This window comes from Herpailurus yagouaroundi, unplaced genomic scaffold, assembly GCF_014898765.1.
Source record: "Herpailurus yagouaroundi ecotype Mexico unplaced genomic scaffold, PumYag 100, whole genome shotgun sequence".
Taxonomy (NCBI): Eukaryota; Metazoa; Chordata; class Mammalia; order Carnivora; family Felidae; genus Herpailurus; species Herpailurus yagouaroundi.
In genome coordinates, this window is record NW_024412391.1 from 6,265,385 (window position 1) to 6,283,380 (window position 17,996).

At 45.4% G+C, this 17,996-nt stretch overlaps 1 protein-coding gene across 2 annotated transcripts in view; it reads right to left on the minus strand.

Moving 5' to 3' along the window:
• The window catches only part of MGAM (maltase-glucoamylase), a 95,301-nt gene extending 82,408 nt beyond the window's left edge, over positions 1 to 12,893 (minus strand). The window contains exon 1 of one of the 2 annotated variants that reach the window (XM_040471748.1): positions 12,748 to 12,893. The gene's annotated coding sequence lies outside the window, so the exon portion shown is untranslated. Of the gene's footprint in view, positions 1 to 6,358; positions 6,468 to 12,747 lie in introns of those variants that run through there. The other variant, XM_040471747.1, reaches the window with a different exon arrangement.
• Between the last annotated feature and the right edge of the window lie 5,103 nt (positions 12,894 to 17,996).

The window sequence follows — 17,996 nt, forward strand, 5'->3', positions numbered from 1 at the left end:
GCTAAGCGCTTTAGAGCCTCACGTGTTGGGTGAATCACTCACTACCTGAGACACAGGCGCACGAAGTCAGGAGGAAATGATGGGAGGCAAAGTGTCAGTCTTGTCCGTTCAAGACCCACTTTCTGCACCCACATCCACAGCTCCTCTCCCACGCTGTCTTGTAAATCATGCTAGCTTCGCTCAAAAAGCACAGCCCGGTTCTTCTTCCCTCAGGCCTCAATCTAACGCTCCCAGCTTGGGAATCTGAAACTTACTGTTTCATTCTGCCTTGTAGCCTCGTTCTCTACCCAATCAGTGTGTCCCCATGCAAGCTCCACATTCTCCACGGTCCTTCACCCAAGGGTTAAATGACAAGAGGATTCGCTTCCTATACACTGATGAGAAATTGCTCTTTATTGGGGTGACTGGGTGGCTTGGTCGGTTAAGCGTCCGACTTCAGCTCAGGTCATGATTTCATGGTTTGCAAGTTTGGGTCCCGAGTCAGGCTCTGTACTGACAGCACGGAGCCTGGAGCCTACTTTGGATTCTGTGTTTCCCTCTCTCTCTACCCCTCCCTCACTCAAGGTCTGTCTCTCTCTCTCTCTCTCTCTCTCTCTCTCTCAAAACAAAAATAAACGTTAAAAAAATAAAAAGAAATTGCTCTTTGTCAATATAATGCCCTCTTACTTTGTGAAAGGAAATGTAGCGGCTGTACCTTTCCCTATGAGGATGACTTTGGTTCTTCTAAACTAAATTACCCAACTCCAATCTTTCTTACCTGTTCTGTCCCCAATACCTCACACTCCCAAAGGCCTTATAAGGTATCCCGTAATATTAATTTTGCATATAAAATTCCATAAAAATTAATAACCTTCCATGCCTGATATAATGAAGTTGGCTAGTGAGGTAAAGAGTGATCTCATATTCACTGGCAAGGACAGGAGTTATCAGAACGCCTATCTGAGTGGTTGTGTCTTCTTCCCTTTGATGGTTGCTAGTAGCTGTGAGATAGGAGATTGCTTATGTTAAGTTTCTCCAATGTTTATAAATGCACTATGTGAGACACTATGAAGTAAAAGGTACCCACACGTTGTACCCACAGTCAAACCGTAAACACCATATACTTAATGAAGATTTGACAAAAACTATTAAAACCACATACAATCTGGAATTTCCTTTGTACACATTTAGCCCACACATACACTTGCACATCGAGATAAGATCAAGGTTTTTCACTGCGGCTGATACGAAACATATATAACAGCAAAAGACTGAGAATAGTGTAAATATCCATAGACAGGAGTGAGTAAAGTGTTGCAATAAAATAAAAATCATTATTTTTCAAAATTATGATATGGTAGGTTTTAAAATTTTTTTTAATGTTTATTTCTGAGAGAGAGACAGACAGAGAGTGAATGGGGGAGGGCAGAGGGGGAGACACAGAATCTGCAGCAGGCTGAGCTGTCAGCACAGAGCCCAAAGGGGAGCTTGAACTCATGAACCGCAAGATCATGGAGGAGCTTGAACTCATGAACCGCGAGATCATGACCTGAGCCAGTCAGGTGCTTAACTGACTGAGCCACCCAGGTGTCCCTGATATGGTGGTTTTTAAAAAAAGTCCACATATTCTTTGATATTCATCCCTTCAGACAGGGAGTCAAATCCCCTGTCCCTCACTCTTTGAGAGTAGGCTGGACTCAGTGACTCACTTCTAACAAACAGAATGTGGTGGAAGGAATGGTGTGTGACTCCCAAGGCTAGGTTATAAAAGGCACTATAGCTTCTTCCTTTCTATTTCTCTTGGATCATTTCCTTGCTCTTTTTCTTGGTTCGTTTCTTGGAGAAGCCAGCTTCCATGTCATAGTGACACTCAAGGAGGCCTATGAGAAGGTCCAACAACCAGCGAGAAACTGAGGCCATTAGCCAATAGCCAAGGGAGGGCGTCATCTCAGAAGTGGGCTCTCCAGGCCGAGTCAAGCCTTCAAATGACTACAGCCCCTGGCAACATCTTGGCCACAATTTCATGAGACATCTTGACCCAGAACCACCTAGCTAAGCTGCTCCTGCATTTCTAACCCATAGAAACTGTGAAATAAAAAATATTTCTTGTTTTGAGCTGTGATATTTGGGAGTAATTTACTATGCAGCAATAGATAATTAATAGGCATGGATAATAAGATTTCTTGAATAATGTATCATTTGCATTTAAAAAATCTTTCTGCCTCTTATCAAAAGTCTTTTTGTGTCATATATTTAAATATGGTTACCTGTTCTATGGAACAATGATAATAATTTTTTTAATATTTGTTTATTTTGAGAGAGAGAGAGGAGGGGAGGGACAGAGAGAGAGAGAGAGAGAGAGAGAGAGAGGGAGAGAATCCCAAGCAGGCTCCACTCTGTCAGTGTAAAGCCTGAAGCAGGGCTCCATTCCATGAGTCATGAGATCACGAACTTAGGTGAAATCAACAGTCGGATACTTAAGCAACTGAGCCACCCAGGCACCCCTAGAACAACAATAATTATTTTCTCCCTGTAGAAGAGAAACATTTCCTTAAACCTTATTGAAAAAAACACCTTCAGCATCTTATAGCTGACATTACTTTCTGAATCACAGGGATCTTGATGGTGAAATCTACAATCGAATTTAGGAATGCAACTTAGAAAAACAAAATCGAGGGGCGCCTGGGTGGCGCAGTCGGTTAAGCGTCCGACTTCAGCCAGGTCACGATCTCGCAGTCCGTGAGTTCGAGCCCCGCGTCGGGCTCTGGGCTGATGGCTCAGAGCCTGGAGCCTGTTTCCGATTCTGTGTCTCCCTCTCTCTCTGCCCCTCCCCCATTCATGCTCTGTCTCTCTGTGTCCCAAAAATAAATAAACGTTGAAAAAAAAAATTAAAAAAAAAAAAAAAAAGAAAAACAAAATCGAGACAAATGGCAAAAGGCAAATACAGTAAGAGAGTAATTTAAATTGCTTTTAATTGCTTTTAAAAGAAAAATGTTAAAAAACCCTGTTATTTGGCAGTCTGTCATCAATCTTTAAATATTTTATTCCACATAACAAAAATTGTGCAATTTGATAATGATAAAAATAACTAATGATGATTGAGTGAATGTGCTAAAAGGTTACATAATTTTTTGCATGAAATCCTCACGACAACTCCAAGTTAATTATTGTGACAGCCCCACTTTCAGATGAGGAAATTAAAATTTCAGCAAGGTCGAATAACTTGCCTGATGTCACACAGCGGATAACAAGCAAAGCCTCAATTTCAACACTGGCCTTTGGACTCCACGGCCAGAATTTTCAACCATTACTCTGTAGTCTAAGTTATAATGCCCCATGTTGTACACCAGCTCAGGCTTTTTGTGAGACTGCAGTTTTATCAGACAGTATCTGGGTCATTAACTAAGTACTCAGAATGTGCACGGTACAAGGCTAAATACTTCCATGCATTATTTCCATCAGTCCTCACAACCACTTTACGAGGAGGGACTGTAATTATCTCCAGGTTACCAATAGTTAACTGAGCTTGATAGAAGTTACGGTGCCCAAGGTCCAGCACTCAGAGCTCAGCTTCAAACCAGGGAGTCTGAATCCAAATGTCAAGCAATGCAGGAAACTTCTGTATTTCTGAATAATTAAGGCTGCTAAATTAAGAGGAGGTACATGAGAGATAGCTGTGTCCTTCCCGAGATAATCATGGGGTTGGAAGCTTTATGGAGAAAAAAGGAAACAAAAATTCTGCAACATTTCAGTCCCCACAGCACCTGGGGGCTTCAAAAGTGCTTTTGTAAGCATCCATAGAAGTCAATTCACTTTAAGGGTGTGGCCCACAGCACTCTGTTGGGTTCTCCATGAGACCAAGAATGAGCGGCTGATGCACACTTTCCATAATTATTCATCATCGAGTTATCAATGCTATGTCTTTGGGGGGAGGGTAGATCTGATTGCAGTGTATTTATTCACTCCTCAATTATTTATTAAGCTCCCACAATGTGCCAAGCATTCTTCCAGGAGCTGGTTCTACAACAACAAACACAACAGATAAAGCTTCTTGTCCTCACGGGACTTATGCTCTTGTGGTTAGAAAAAGATGCAATAAACAAAACAAGTGCACCTGTCATCTAGGTCAGGCTGTGGTAAGTGCAATGGAGAAGGGGGAAGATAAGGAAGGTGGGGGTGAGGGTTGCACTTTCAATTAGACTGCTCATGGAGGAGCTCACTTGCAAAGACCAAACGATTACTGTACGTAAACTGTGCAGACTCCAACAGTCATTTTTTCCTTTTGAATTAAAATGGTTATATTAGGTGCCTGGGTGGCTTAGTCAGTTAAGCATCTGAGTTCGGCTCAGGTCATGATATTACGGCTCATGAGTTTGAGCCCCACACCTGGCTCTCTGCTCTTAGCAAAGTGCCTGTTTCAGATCCACTGTCTCTCTCTCTCTCTCTCTCTCTCTCTCTCTCTCTCTCTCTCTCTCTCTGTCCGTCCTCTGCTCTCTCTCTCTCTCTTTCTCAAAAATAAATAAACATTTCAGAAATAAAATAAAATAAACTGGTTATATGAATAATTGCCAAAGGTCATTTTCCTGGTACTGTTATAACTATTTAGGCAAAGCAGGTAGATTAAACCAGGTAGGGGCCTGAACTATTGAAATAGCTATCAAAAGTAATTTCAGAAAACTGGATAATCTATTGTCATATTTTCCAAATACAGTGTCTGTACTTGCATATGATGATCTAAGCCTTTCTTTTAAAAATCCTTTGATAACACAAGGCAAGAGGTCGAGTGGAAAAGAGAGGGTTAGTTTTATAGAGACTGAGAATTTTCAAAGAGGAGCCCAGCCAGGCATGGCTATTCCTCAAAATTTCTGGGCAAAACTTACTGGGTTGGTTCATTGTCTCCCAGCTACTGTCTAACCCCTCCGGGCCTCAGTTTCCCCATCTGAACCACAAAGGGATCATCTCTAGAAGATAGATATGGCCTACCATGACCCCAGCACCAGGGTGGGCAAAGGCTTTTCTGCCTCATCACCTTCTGCAGCTAACTCCTGAACCCACTTTAAATGGAAACTGTCTTCTTCCAAGTCCACCAGCTCACGGGTATTCCACGCTTATGGAGCAGTTTGTAAAGTAACTTTATCAGCTCATCAAAGCTCATTTTACAAGGGAATGGTTGACAACAAAAACATCACTGACATCGCGTGTCTAAGCATGAGTGAAATAGTGATGAGCTGTCTTAAAAGTGGGGTAAAGGACAGAATGTCCTTGTGCATCATGTGGTCACTGATACACGTTGGCCCTGCCCAGCACAACAAACCACAGACCCCTCCCCTTTCACTCCCACCCGGCCCAGCACACGTGCACTCACTGTTCCGCAACATGACATCAGAGCAATAGCCAGTGTGGACAGTGGGAGGTCCCTTTGGCACATGAAGGCCACTGTCCGGACCCCATATCAGGGACCACTGGTAGCCTTTTCTAGTGAGCCCATGCAACTGATCTTGGCCTCCTTCTCTTTCCCCAACAGAAACTCTTCCTTCCCACCTCAGTAACCAGGAAATGCCCACATGGGTCTAGCACCAGTGAGGACCCAGCTTTCTTCAGGCTTTACCAGAGAGAGACCATCAGCAACAAGTTGCCACCTTCCCCTTCCCTCAGCACTTCGTTCTGTTTCACACAAGGCTGCCAGTGCAGGCCCTGTGTCTTCCCCTCCGTGCCCTCCTCTCTGACTCCACAGGAAGTCTCTCACACTCCCCACAGCCCCCCGCACACCAACGCCTGCCCACACCCCTGTAACTCACACACTACCTGGATTCTTCCCTAGAATAATTCTTTATTCCATCACTGAGGCACCCAACTCATGGAGGTAGCAATAGATTTCTCAATTTCCTGACCACAATGGACTCTCTAATTACCACCGCTCAACCACAAATCAGCATCCTTCCAGAAGGAATGTCCTGACGGACTCTATTCTAACCCCTCTGCCTCCCTTCTCCCACCTCACCTCCTGAATCAGGAAGAACTGCTACCTCGAGTATTTGTTCTTTCATCACCCTCCCCTAAATGCACACACACAACACACACATGCACAAAGGCTTACCTACAGTAGGGCTTGTAGACCCAGCCTTGGTCCAGAAGAAGGCACACACATGCACACAAGCACACACACACACACACACACACACACACACACAGAGCAAGAAAAAAAATTAAATGAGTTGAACCTTGTTTTCAGTGTGTGTTTGTGTAATTATGTTTGCTGTGTAGTTCTGTGTTTCATCAGTGGCAAGGACGGTCTGACTAAAGGAGATCAGCACCAGTCCACACACACTTGCACACACACATCTAGAGCCATAAATAAACACACCGTTCACAAACATACCTCATCACTTCCTACCACTGTCGCCACTCTCCCGAAGGACGGCCTAGTAAGAGAAACAAGGAGCACAGTCCACAGAGTGCAATCACAGCCCTGCTGAGCGGTTACTGTGTCCACGCCAATGGGTTTCAAACGCAGATGACTGCCCAGCTTTCATTCTCAAGATCAGATTTGCTAGTTAATTAGTAATCATGGCCTTCCTCCGAGAACTTCCTAAGAACCTGGAGGAAGACGTGATCGCCCTGACCCTCTCTGACCCCTCCAGGTGCCGAATATACATTCAGAGGTGAGCACGTTCAGGCGCCTCGTGAGGGAACACAGACCGACGCAACCAGTAGATGATAAAAAGCAAAACAGAAACCATCTCAGTGTCCCATTGACATTTACTAACACAACCTTCTAATCTGTGATTTGAAGGAAATAATTTTGAAAATGTTTTTAGAATGGTCTTCTCTGGTCTCTAGAAGAGTTGTCCGCAAGCATTTTTGTGCTATGGACATCCTTTGGCAGTCTGGTGCCTCCGGGAACCTCTCTTAAAATTACATTCTTATTTTTTTTAAATGTTTATTTATGTATTTTGAAGGGGGGAGGGGAAGAGAGAGAGGGAGAGAGAGGATCCCAAGCAGGCTCCATGCTGTGAGTGCAGAGCCTGACTCGAGGCTCGATCCCACGACCCTGGGATCATGACTTGAGCTGAAATCAAGAGTTGGATGCTTAACCGATTAAGGCACTCAGGCATCCCTAAAATTATATTTTCAAAAGCATGAGACAAAATACATAAGGATACAAAGAAAACAGATTTGATTGAATTAGTTACTAAATTTTTTTTTAAATTTTTAATGTTTATTTTTGAGAGACACACAGAGAGAGAGAGCAGGGGAAGGGCAGAGAGAGAGAGGGAGACACAGAATCTGAAGCAGGCTCCAAGCTGTCAGCACAGAGCCTGATGCGGGGCTCGAACTCACAAACCATGAGATCATGACCTGAGACGAAGTCAGACACTCAACAGACTGAGCCACCCAGGCAACCCAAGGATTTTTTGTTTCAATGTTTATTTATTTTTTTTGGGGGGGGGGGGACAGAGAGACAGAGCATGAACGGGGGAGGGGCAGAGAGCGAGGGAGACACAGAATCAGAAACAGGCTCCAGGCTCTGAGCCATCAGCCCAGAGCCTGACGCAGGGCTCGAACTCACAGACCGCGAGATCGTGACCTGAGCTGAAGTCGGACGCCGACTGCGCCACCCAGGTGCCCCCGGAGGATTTTTTTAATTGCAATATAACAATGCATGTGTTTCTTTAATGATATATTAGCTAACAAATCTAGTAAGAGGACTAACAGTGATAAGTATAAATAGTATCTTGAGATTATCTTCAAAATATGATACAAAAGTAACTACATCTTCTCTTGGAACCAAATTCTTAGGTACCTCTAACACTACTCATGTTTGTGACCTCACTTTATACTTAAAAGACAAATTTTAGCTGGATTTTAGCAAAGAAAAAATACATAAATATTGCCCCTTCTAAGTTCACTTGCTTTCTGAATTACATCCATGAATTATATCTGAATTATATCCACGAATCCCAGGATTTTAGAGCGCTGCTCTAAAATTTCCTGGCAGATCTCCCCTCAAATGTGCCCCTCCAAGTGTGACCCATAAGCCTGTTTTTGCCAGTCCCAAGGAAATAAGTACTAAAATTAGAAGGCTTTGCTGCAATATGACAGAATAATTTTATGGTCTTTGACCCTAATAATTAAAAAATGGAGTGGGTATTTGTGTATGCCTGGTTTTTCATTCCCTTTCTCTTGTAATTCATTTGTATCTTAAGTTTACAAAAATCTCAGTCTGTGACATGGTGGAAATAAAAAAAAAAATTCTCTTCAGCATAGAGAGTGTAAAAAACCCCACCCAACTGTTATTCCTAGATTCCTAGACAGTTAATTGCTTTTATGGACCAGTGAAAATTCAGGAAAATTTGGGCCATTAGACCTAAATCTATCAATTGTGCCTATCACCTGGAAAAGCTAAAGTCATGATTTATTATCATTGCCAGTTTATAGGGGACATAGACTACTAAAATGGAATCAATTTATCTTTTTGAACAGTTTACTTACTTGTCCTTATTTTTTTCATCACTGACCACCAGTGAAATGTCAGGAGCCAACGAAGCCTGAAGACCAGATTTTGGGAAACACACACCTACCATATTCCTTTGGCATCACCGAGTCAGAGAATTTAGAGCTAAAAGAGGAAGGGAAGGGAAACTAAGGAGCAAGGAGGCCTGCGGGGCACCAAGGCCTTCTGTCTACATTATGTGGCCGAGATTCACAACGGCCCCGCGGCAGCAAGGGCCTGAAGTGCCATCCGAATGCTTGTCTGCTCAGCGTTAGAGACCAGGTGGATTGGGGCATCTGGTGTTATGTCTAAGGAACACCAGCAACCGTCCCCGCATTATACAGATGAAGAACCTGGGGCCCAGGAACTTTGTGAGGTTTGCATAAGCGTAGTGACAGAAGGTCCAGATACGACATCGGGCAAACCTGAATTCCAAGCCCAGGTCTGCATACTGGCTGCGGACGCACAGCCGCACAGGCCTCAATGTCCTCAACCTACAGGAAGCCGGAAACGATCCTATTCAGTCACATTAGAAGGAGATAGAGAGACAAATGCTATAATACAAGTAGAAGACTCGGTGTTACCTAATAGCTACTCACTAAGCCAGTCACATTTATTAAGATTATTTTGCATCTTCACAGCCATGACTGGAGCCCAGACCCTGCACTCCCAACCCAAGGCAACCTTCAACTATGCCAATACCTCCTTTGCTCCCAAATCAGGTTTCTGAATGCCGTAGGTACTCACTGATGTTTAAAAAAGAAAACTCATCAAGCACCTACTTGGCTTGGGCTACTGACATCTATGTTGTTGCCTGACTTCAACAGTTTAAAAGTTTAGCCCTGGGGCACCTGGGTGGCTCAACGGGTTAAGCGTCCGACTTCAGCTCAGGTCTTGACCTCATAGGCCATGAGCGTGAGTCCCACATCGGGCTGCGCTGACAGTGCAGAGCCTCCCTTGGATTCTCTCTCTCCCTCTCTCTGTCCCTCCCCCACTCATGTTCATGTGTGTGTGCACACTCTCTCTCTCCCTCAAAATAAATAAACTATAAAAATCAAAAATAAAAGTTTAGCCCCTGGATGAAAACAAAAGAGATGATTCAAGCCAGGCTGAGGTACGAGGACCATGGTGCATAGAGGCGTTTGCTGCCCTAGCGACACAGCCTTACCAGGCCTGAGGATGTCAGGAAAACACGTCTATTCAGGAGCCATGGAGGCCGTGCAGATACAGGGACCATAACGTGATGCCAAAACCTCCTTCCCCACCCCCCATTTCCTAGACAGAACCCTTATTTAGACTTTCATCACCTCCTGTCCTTGCTTCCACCCCCTGAAAACACAACACCGACCACTTCCAAAACACAGGCCAATTCGACAGATAGGTGTATGTGTGCTATAAACAAGACACTATCAGAATAGCAGCAACACGCATGCTTCCTGAATCCTACGCATTATGTTAAAGGGTTCACATGCATGGTTTTTATTTCCTCCTCTTCACTACCCTCTGAAGGAGCAACCGTCATCCCAGTTTCACAGACCAGAAACCTGAGACACACAGAGAGCCCTAACTTATGTAACCAGCAAGAGGTGAAACCGCAATGCAAACCCAGGCGGTCTGCTCCAACCCGCACTAGCACGTGAATGTGAGCGGTGTTCCCATAACCTCATGGCCAGGAGAATGTAAGAAGTCAAGTGGCTACTGTACAAAAGACAAGACAGCACTGACTAAGTACACCATTGGGAGAGACGAGAAAGAAAGCGGAGGCATGGACAGATGGGGGCGGGCAGGGAAGAAGGAAAGACATTTTGAGCCAAGGGATCGGCATATGCGAGGCTCAGAGGTTAGGAGGAACAGGACTCGTTTTAGAAACCGCAGCAAAAAGATACGGCCAGCGAAGACGGTTGCGGGAGAGTCAGGGACACTACTGGCAAAACACATTGGAGTCGCACTGTGGAGATTCTAGCCTTGAGCCACAGGGAACCATCACAGATAGGAAACTGCCCAGAGCAGTCAGAGCATGAAATAGATTTCTGAGCTCTCTGCCCAGGCTTCAAAATTTGGTCAGAATATTTAGTCCCCCCACACCTCCAAACAGACAAGTTTGTATCAGCAGTGAACTCTGGAAGCTGCACAAGCTGCCTGTCCATTGGCGTGACACAGAAATGGGCAACTCTACCGCCCAGAGATCTAAAGATCAGGAGAGCGGTCAACCACCTGGCCGGTACTGATGAGAACACCTGTCTCTCCCCGTGCTGACCTTCCCAAAACGACACTTGCTTCTGGCTTGTCTCCTAAACCCTAAAATAGTCAGAGTCTGTCCCCCAGGATAGATTGCAAATGCCTCTTTCTCCTTAAGGTCACTTGTTCATTCTCGATTCTACCATTCCAATATTTTTTTCAGCATTCAGCAATCAGCCTGGCTCACGGCTCTTTCTGCATATGTGGTACAACCTGAAATATCCTTGTCCTCTGTTTTCCTGCTCTTTCCTGTAAACTCTGCTCTTACCGCAAAGCCAAGTTTAAACTCACTTCCCACGAAATTTCTCGAAACACTCAATTCATGTTGATGTATGTTTCCCCCTTTCTGAACTACTCAAGTAACAGTACGTTCAAGAGTATATGGATCCATGGGGCGCCTGGGTGGCTCAGTCGGTTAAGCATCCCACTTCGGCTCAGGTCATGATCTCGTGGTTTGTGACTTCGAGCCCCGCATCGGGCTTTGTACTGACAGCTCAGAGCCTGGAGCCTGCTTCGCATTCTGTGTCTCCTTCTCTCTCTGCCCCTCTGATGCTCATGCTCTGTCTCTCTCAATCTCTTAAAAATACGTAAACATTCGGGGCGCCTGGGTGGCGCAGTAGGTTAAGCGTCCGACTTCGGCCAGGTCACGATCTCGCGAGCCTGGCCTGTTGGAGCCTGGAGCCTGTTTCCGATTCTGGGTCTCCCTCTCTCTCTGCCCCTCCCCCGTTCATGCTCTGTCTCTCTCTGTCCCAAAAATAAATAAAAACGTTGAAAAAAAAATTAAAAAAAATACGTAAACATTAAAAAATTAAAGAAAATGCCTCCTTTAAAAAAAAAAGTATATGGATCTATTTTATAGACGTGCATACCCCTAAGAGCTCTGAAGTGCTAGCCGCTCATCAAGCCCCTACTGGCTGAGTTCTCTCAAAGGCTCCATCAGAGCCAGCCCCTGGTAGGGATGGAGCTAAGAAGAGACAGCTGAGCACCGGTAAAGTGTGTCTCCAACTTCCTAGCACTGAACGAGTTATCAGATTCTCCCTTCCTGGAAGAAAATCCCATAGAAAACAAGATATGCATCCGCTTGTATTTTGCCAGCAACAAACTGGGTGGGTAAGAGATCCCTGATAGCTCGTTAATCTGAAACAGTTGCATGCAGTGTTTGACTAGAGATAAGTCATCTCTTGGGGAGTGTTTCCATGTGAGATCTTCAGATGGTGGTTTAGTGGTTCCCCCCATCTGGCGTCCTGGAAAGAGCATAGTGTTTGGAATCAAACTAGCCTGGGCTTGGCTATCAGAGTCTCCACTTACTTGCTATACTCATTTAAATCCTCTGAAGCCTAGTTACCTAATTCTCTGTAAATTAGAGGGGACAATATGCATGACATGGTATTATTTTGAGCCTAACCTGAGATAGTTTGACTGACTTCCAGTCTCTCCCTAACTGATCTTTTCTGAAAATAAAGTCAAAGAAAATCCAACACGCAGTGGCGTTAGCTTCAATTCTGTTTAGAATTCTTCCTCCTCAGGGCACCTGGGTGGCCTGTCAGTTGAGCTTTGGACTCTTGATTTCCACTCAGGTCATGATCCCGGGGTCGTGGGATCCCCTGCATTGGGCTCCTGGCTGAGCGTGGAACCTGCTTAGGATTCTCCCTCTCTCCCTCTCTCTCTCTCACACACACACACACACACACACACTCCCCGCCCTCTCTCTGTGCCCCTCCCCCCCCTTAAAAAAACAAGAAACAAAATCCTCTTCCTCCAGCCCACCAGCCGCCAGGAAGAACCCCACGGGAGGGTTGGGCTGGAAGAGGTGGGCTCTTCCCTCCATGGACCACTGGCTCCCACACATTCCCAGGGCCCAGGAGGGTGGAGGAAAGCCAGGCCTAGCCCAGAACTTTGTTCTACAGGACCACCGCCCCCCCTGCACACACACGCACACACTAGGGCACTCACACTCACAAGCACATGCCATCCACACCCTTCCTGTCACAAGTCGTCTCTCATGGTCACTACAGCCCACAAGCTTTAAGTTGTACCTCTTTTGTTGTATTGTCCTTGGTCTTCCTTCTTTTGTTCCAAGTATAAGCTCTTTACAGCAGAGGCTACCCGCGGGTGGGAAAACTCCTGGTTGGAGTAGGAGTGATTTCTCTGCTCAGAAGTGTTCAGAGGAAAGGTGGGGGCGGTACAAGTGACCAGTGCTGAGCATTACGGCATTTCCTTCCCTTGGGAAATACCTATTAGTCAGCAGTTTGACACACGTGCGCCCGCAGGTGTGGGTCCAAGGAGGGCGTTGTTAGGAATAATACGTGACCTATTATTCACGTGTGCGTCGTAAAGCGTCGATTTACGTCACGCCGAGTAGTTCTCAGGGCACTTTAAACTGCGTTATTTCTTTCATCACAACAAGCCCATGTGATAGGGCAGGTATTTTAATCCCCATGGAAAAAATGAGGAAAGAGACACGAAGACAAATGACTCGGTAAAGGCCACTCAAAGAATGGCACAGTCAAACTTGCAGTAATTTCATTTCAATACAGGAGTCCAGGGGCACCTGGGTGGCTCAGTCGGTTAAGTGTCTGACTTCGGCTCAGGTCATGATCTCACAGTTCGTGAGTTCAAGCCCCGTATCGGGCTCTGTGCTGACAGCTCACAGCCTGGAGCCTGCTTCGGATTCTGTGTCTCCCTCTGTCTCTGCCCCTCCCCATCTATCTCTTTCTCTCTCAAAAATAATATAAAATAAAATAAATAAAATAATAAATAAACAATACAGGAGCCTGACGTTCACAGGCTCTGAAGTCGGTAAATACTTCAGCAAATACAGAAATTTCTTTTTCAGACTAAATATGTATTCGTTCATTCAACCAGTTCCAAGTTTATTCTCGACCACGTCTCCCAAAGGGGAACATCTCGGATCCTATCAGTTATCAAATTCTACCATCCATACCTTGCAGATGGCCACTTCTCCTTAAGCCCAAATATTGTACTAGAGATTCCCATGGTCTCCACCACGGCTCCCCTGCCCCAGGCCCAGAGAACACCTGCCCACACCGGCAAGGGAGCCCAGCATCACCCCGACCCCCCGGTCACAGCACTGGACAGCTGACCCAACCTGGTCCAGTGGAGCCCCTCTCTCCGAAATTAGGGTTTTAGACACAGAGTCTGAATCATGTTGCACTGGGCGCTAAGTCGGTGGGGCTGTGTCATGTTATCAAGAGAAACGAAAGCTTCACTGAAAACACTTGTTTACCCAGAAGGGGATGGAATAACATGTAGAAAGTGGCAGAAATAAGAGACCACTCAAATCCAAAGAAGGAACGGCAGAGACTCGGTGCCACAATTTTTCCTATTTCTGTGAAAGCCAAGGTACAACTGAATCTCACCTGATGCTCCCGCTTCTTTGCCAAAATGTCAGCTCTGCTCTTACCACCATCACCTCTTCTACTACCAACCACCACCACCACCGTCATCGTCGTCCTTTCTTCCAGACGGTTTCTGGGCGTTTCCTTGCCTGGCAACCACACAGCCTGCGTTGGGCCTGCTGTGACAGGCTCTTACTTTCTCCCTTTGTTCCGTGTAAATATCTGCACCGAAAATCCCGACCCACTCCAGTCAAAACATACCCTGCTACTATCCATGTGGTTCTGGCTTTTACAACCACTTGTAATAATCACCTTGAAATCTCCACAAAGTCTCTGAATTGTTTGGCATCCCCATAGAACTGTATTTTTAGATCAGGACACATGCAACCTAGGCTGATGTGGTGATGTGCTGAGAGGTACATAACATGCTTTTCTCGGACATTCCATTTTAGTCCAGGAGCACTGGAGAAGAGTAAATAATTCGGATCAGTATTTTGAATTATGAAAAAAGTGACAGGATAAAGTAATAGCATGCAAATTTGCATGATATTTTTTGACACAAAATACTCAGGTCTACAGAAATGTCCCCCTGTGATGAGATCCTAGTAAGTATGGCTCCCCCTTGGCCCTCGCCCCAAGGGAAAACAGGTGAAAAGAAAGCCACAGGAAATGTCTTAAAGGCTCTGACAATGTCTTAGAGCCGTGCACAGGCTCTCTCTGTCACTGCTGCCCTCTCTCTGGCTCAGCCTCTATCTCCACATGCTTCCCTTTCTGCTCTGCTCTGCTCTCCGGGAAGCAACATGCCCACAACGTCCCCCATCTCTGCTAGGTGCCAGTGCCGAACAATATTCTCCTACTTTGTTGTGTTACAGAGCAACAGAACTGGGCTCATTCTCATTTAATGCCCTACAGCTCTATCAGCTTTTACTTAAAACCCCCTCTTCCTTAATTCATTTTAGTGGGCAAAAGTGAAGTTGAAGACGGGCCCAGAGACCCCTCTAAAGGACTGCCTTCCCCAGGTCCCTGCTGAGGAAAGTCATCTTATATATGTCCTGAATCACCAGATCCCATGGCGGTACCAGCTTCCGAGCATGAGCACATAACCCAAAGACAGCTAATCCTTATTTCAACCGGCCTCTTGTGAAGTGGCTTGCTCTGTGATCACAAGACAACTTAGATTCCCTTTCTGAGTATGAGGCAGAGAGAGGATTTGCAGCAGAATCAATTAGTAGCAGGAGTAAAATGTAAAGACAGAGATTCAGAAATAAGAGCTATAGTGAGACCATCTTGAACCTTCTCTCCCCACACCAGTGCCACTCTGCCCACATCCTCTTGACAACTATGAGCAGACAAAGTAGGTTTTAAAATGCAGGAAGTAGAGACATCCTTCCTTTTGCTTCCTCTCTTGAACTTCCTGTTTTCTGCCTCTTCATGACTAGGGCACCCAGACAGAGGCAGGGTGACCTTCCCTCCCTTCTGTGCCTAGATGGGCAAAGAGATTCCCAGGGCCCTTCCTGCAGGCAGCTTATTGGCTAATCGTGGCACTCATCTTCCAGGAAAGTTGTCTCAACCACTATGACTTAAAACCATAAAGAGACTACCTTTCTCACAGAATGAGAAGCCTGGAGCAGAGTAGTTGCTGGTGTGGTTCCACGTACTCAAAAAATTCAGGGTGACAGCTTTGCGATTCTCTTGGCTTTTCCCTCATTGTTGGAACTCTGACCATAACATTCAAATGTTGGCACAGAAAGAAGAAACGGCAACAGAAGTTTTCTAAAATATCCCACCCAATCACTTCTTCATGAGTCCCAAATGCCACTCCTATCTACAAGAAAGGGGGGAAGTGTCATTTACTTTTAGTTAGGAATATTGACATACCCCGTAACACAGGGGTCCTGCTGGTAATGAAAAGCATAGGTAATCAGCAATATCTACCATGAACACGGTGGCAAATCGAGTATGTGGACCCTGCCTAAGTCAACTCTGTGCTCCAGTCCAACCTGCACCACACAGCTCTGCCTTGGGAGCCTTCGGGTGCTGGTCTAGCTTTTGATAAGATAATACACACCCTCCATCCCATTTCACTGCTGTTCTCACGGAATAGGAGTGACTGGCAGAGCTGGGTTTGGGAATTCCTGGGGTTCTTTCTTAGCTATGTGCCATCTACAAGCGTCAGCACCTGTCTTCAATTTCTAACAACAGTCTGAATCTCATCTATGGTGGAGCAGTCAAGACAGTGGCAATTCTTGGTGCTAAGACAACATGGGTTCTGAATAGAGTTCCAGTGCCTGAGCCATGTTCCAGACTCTGGGGTGTGGCGACTGCTGGTGTTCTGGGAAATCCCTTCTGCCCTTTTATCCCAGGGGTTCTCAAATGTGAGTGTGCATCAGGATCAGGTGAACATCTAGTTAAATCACAGATTTCTGGGTTCTACATTCGAGATTTGGGTTCAGTGGTTCTAAGTAAGGCCCAAAGATTTGCATTCCCAACAAGTTCTCTGCTGATGCCGATCTCCCTGGCCTGGTATAACTCATAGGACACTCACATCACTGGAGATCACCGGAATGAATCTTGACTTCTTGTGGCTAAAAGAAACTGCTTGATACACCCTTTGGATAGACAGAAGTGCATAAGACCAGATGGGGAACAAGGTCTAATGACAAACACCATGTCGCTCAGAACCCTGCCTGCACTCTGGTGGCTCCAGTTGTCACTGGGTCAAGTTCCACCGCCTGATTTTTTCTTCCCTTAGGATGAGTGCTCTCCTGAATGGCTACACACCAGGTTGTGAGAGACTTTCAGCCTTTAATCTTCAGTGCAGGAAACATGTTTGAATTCCTTCAGTGAATTCATCTACATTCAAGCAAGGCCTATATACTATATTCATAAGAAAGCACAATTGATCACATCACTGCCCTGGGCTTAAAGCGAATGGCCAAATAAATGAGCAAAAATCATGTGTCATGTACCATGAGGAGCAAAGAATGAACAATATATAATCCCTGCTTTTGAATAACTCCGTGTAATTGGGGACACACACTTGTAAAGCAACACATAGTTTAATAAATATGGTAAGTGATATAATAATGCTGTGGACAGAGTGGTGGTATGGAAGCAAAGACGATATAGGAAGTCAATAGGAGGGAATCAAGGACAGCCTCAGCCCAGCTCTACTCGAAATTCTGAGGAATTTCATTTATGCTTATAAGTTGCTAATAGCACTATTAACCTCCTGGGCAGAAGGACATTTTCTTTCAGTGATCTTAACTGAGCCTATAGAGATTTCCCCCACCCCCTTCCCTCCCAGAATAGTGGTTTCCTGAGATATGAACTCACCAGGCTCAACTGTCCTATCTTTCTTTAGAATGAGATGATAGTTCATCCCTCCCTCTTCCTTTCCCTCTACCCTTCACAAGGCACTTCACAAGGGTTCAGCAGCCATCCCCCCAAATAAACCCATTCAAATAGGGCTCAGGTTGGAAAGAATGTTACCAGGCACTTTACTCAAATAAGGATAGCCATTGCTCCCTGCTCTACAGATTGGTAGCTGGACTTAGCGGAAAGAACACCAAACATGAAGTCAGAATATCTAGACTTGGAGACCCAGCTCCTCACTTAGCACTTTAGTTATCCTGGCAGATATAGTGGATTTAACCTTCCTGAAACTCCACTTGGTTTGTCAATAAAATGGAGGTAGTGGGGTGCCTGGGTGGCTCAGTCAGTTAAGCGTCCAATTCTTGATTTCAGTTCAGGTCATGATCTCAGGATTGTGAGATCAACCCCCATGTCGGGCTCCACACTGGTTGTGAAGCCTGCTTAAGATTCTCTCTCCCTCTCTCTCTGCCCCTCTCCCCACTTGCACTCTCTCTCCCTCAAAAATAGAATAGAATAGAATAGAATAGAATAGAATAGAATAGAATAGAATA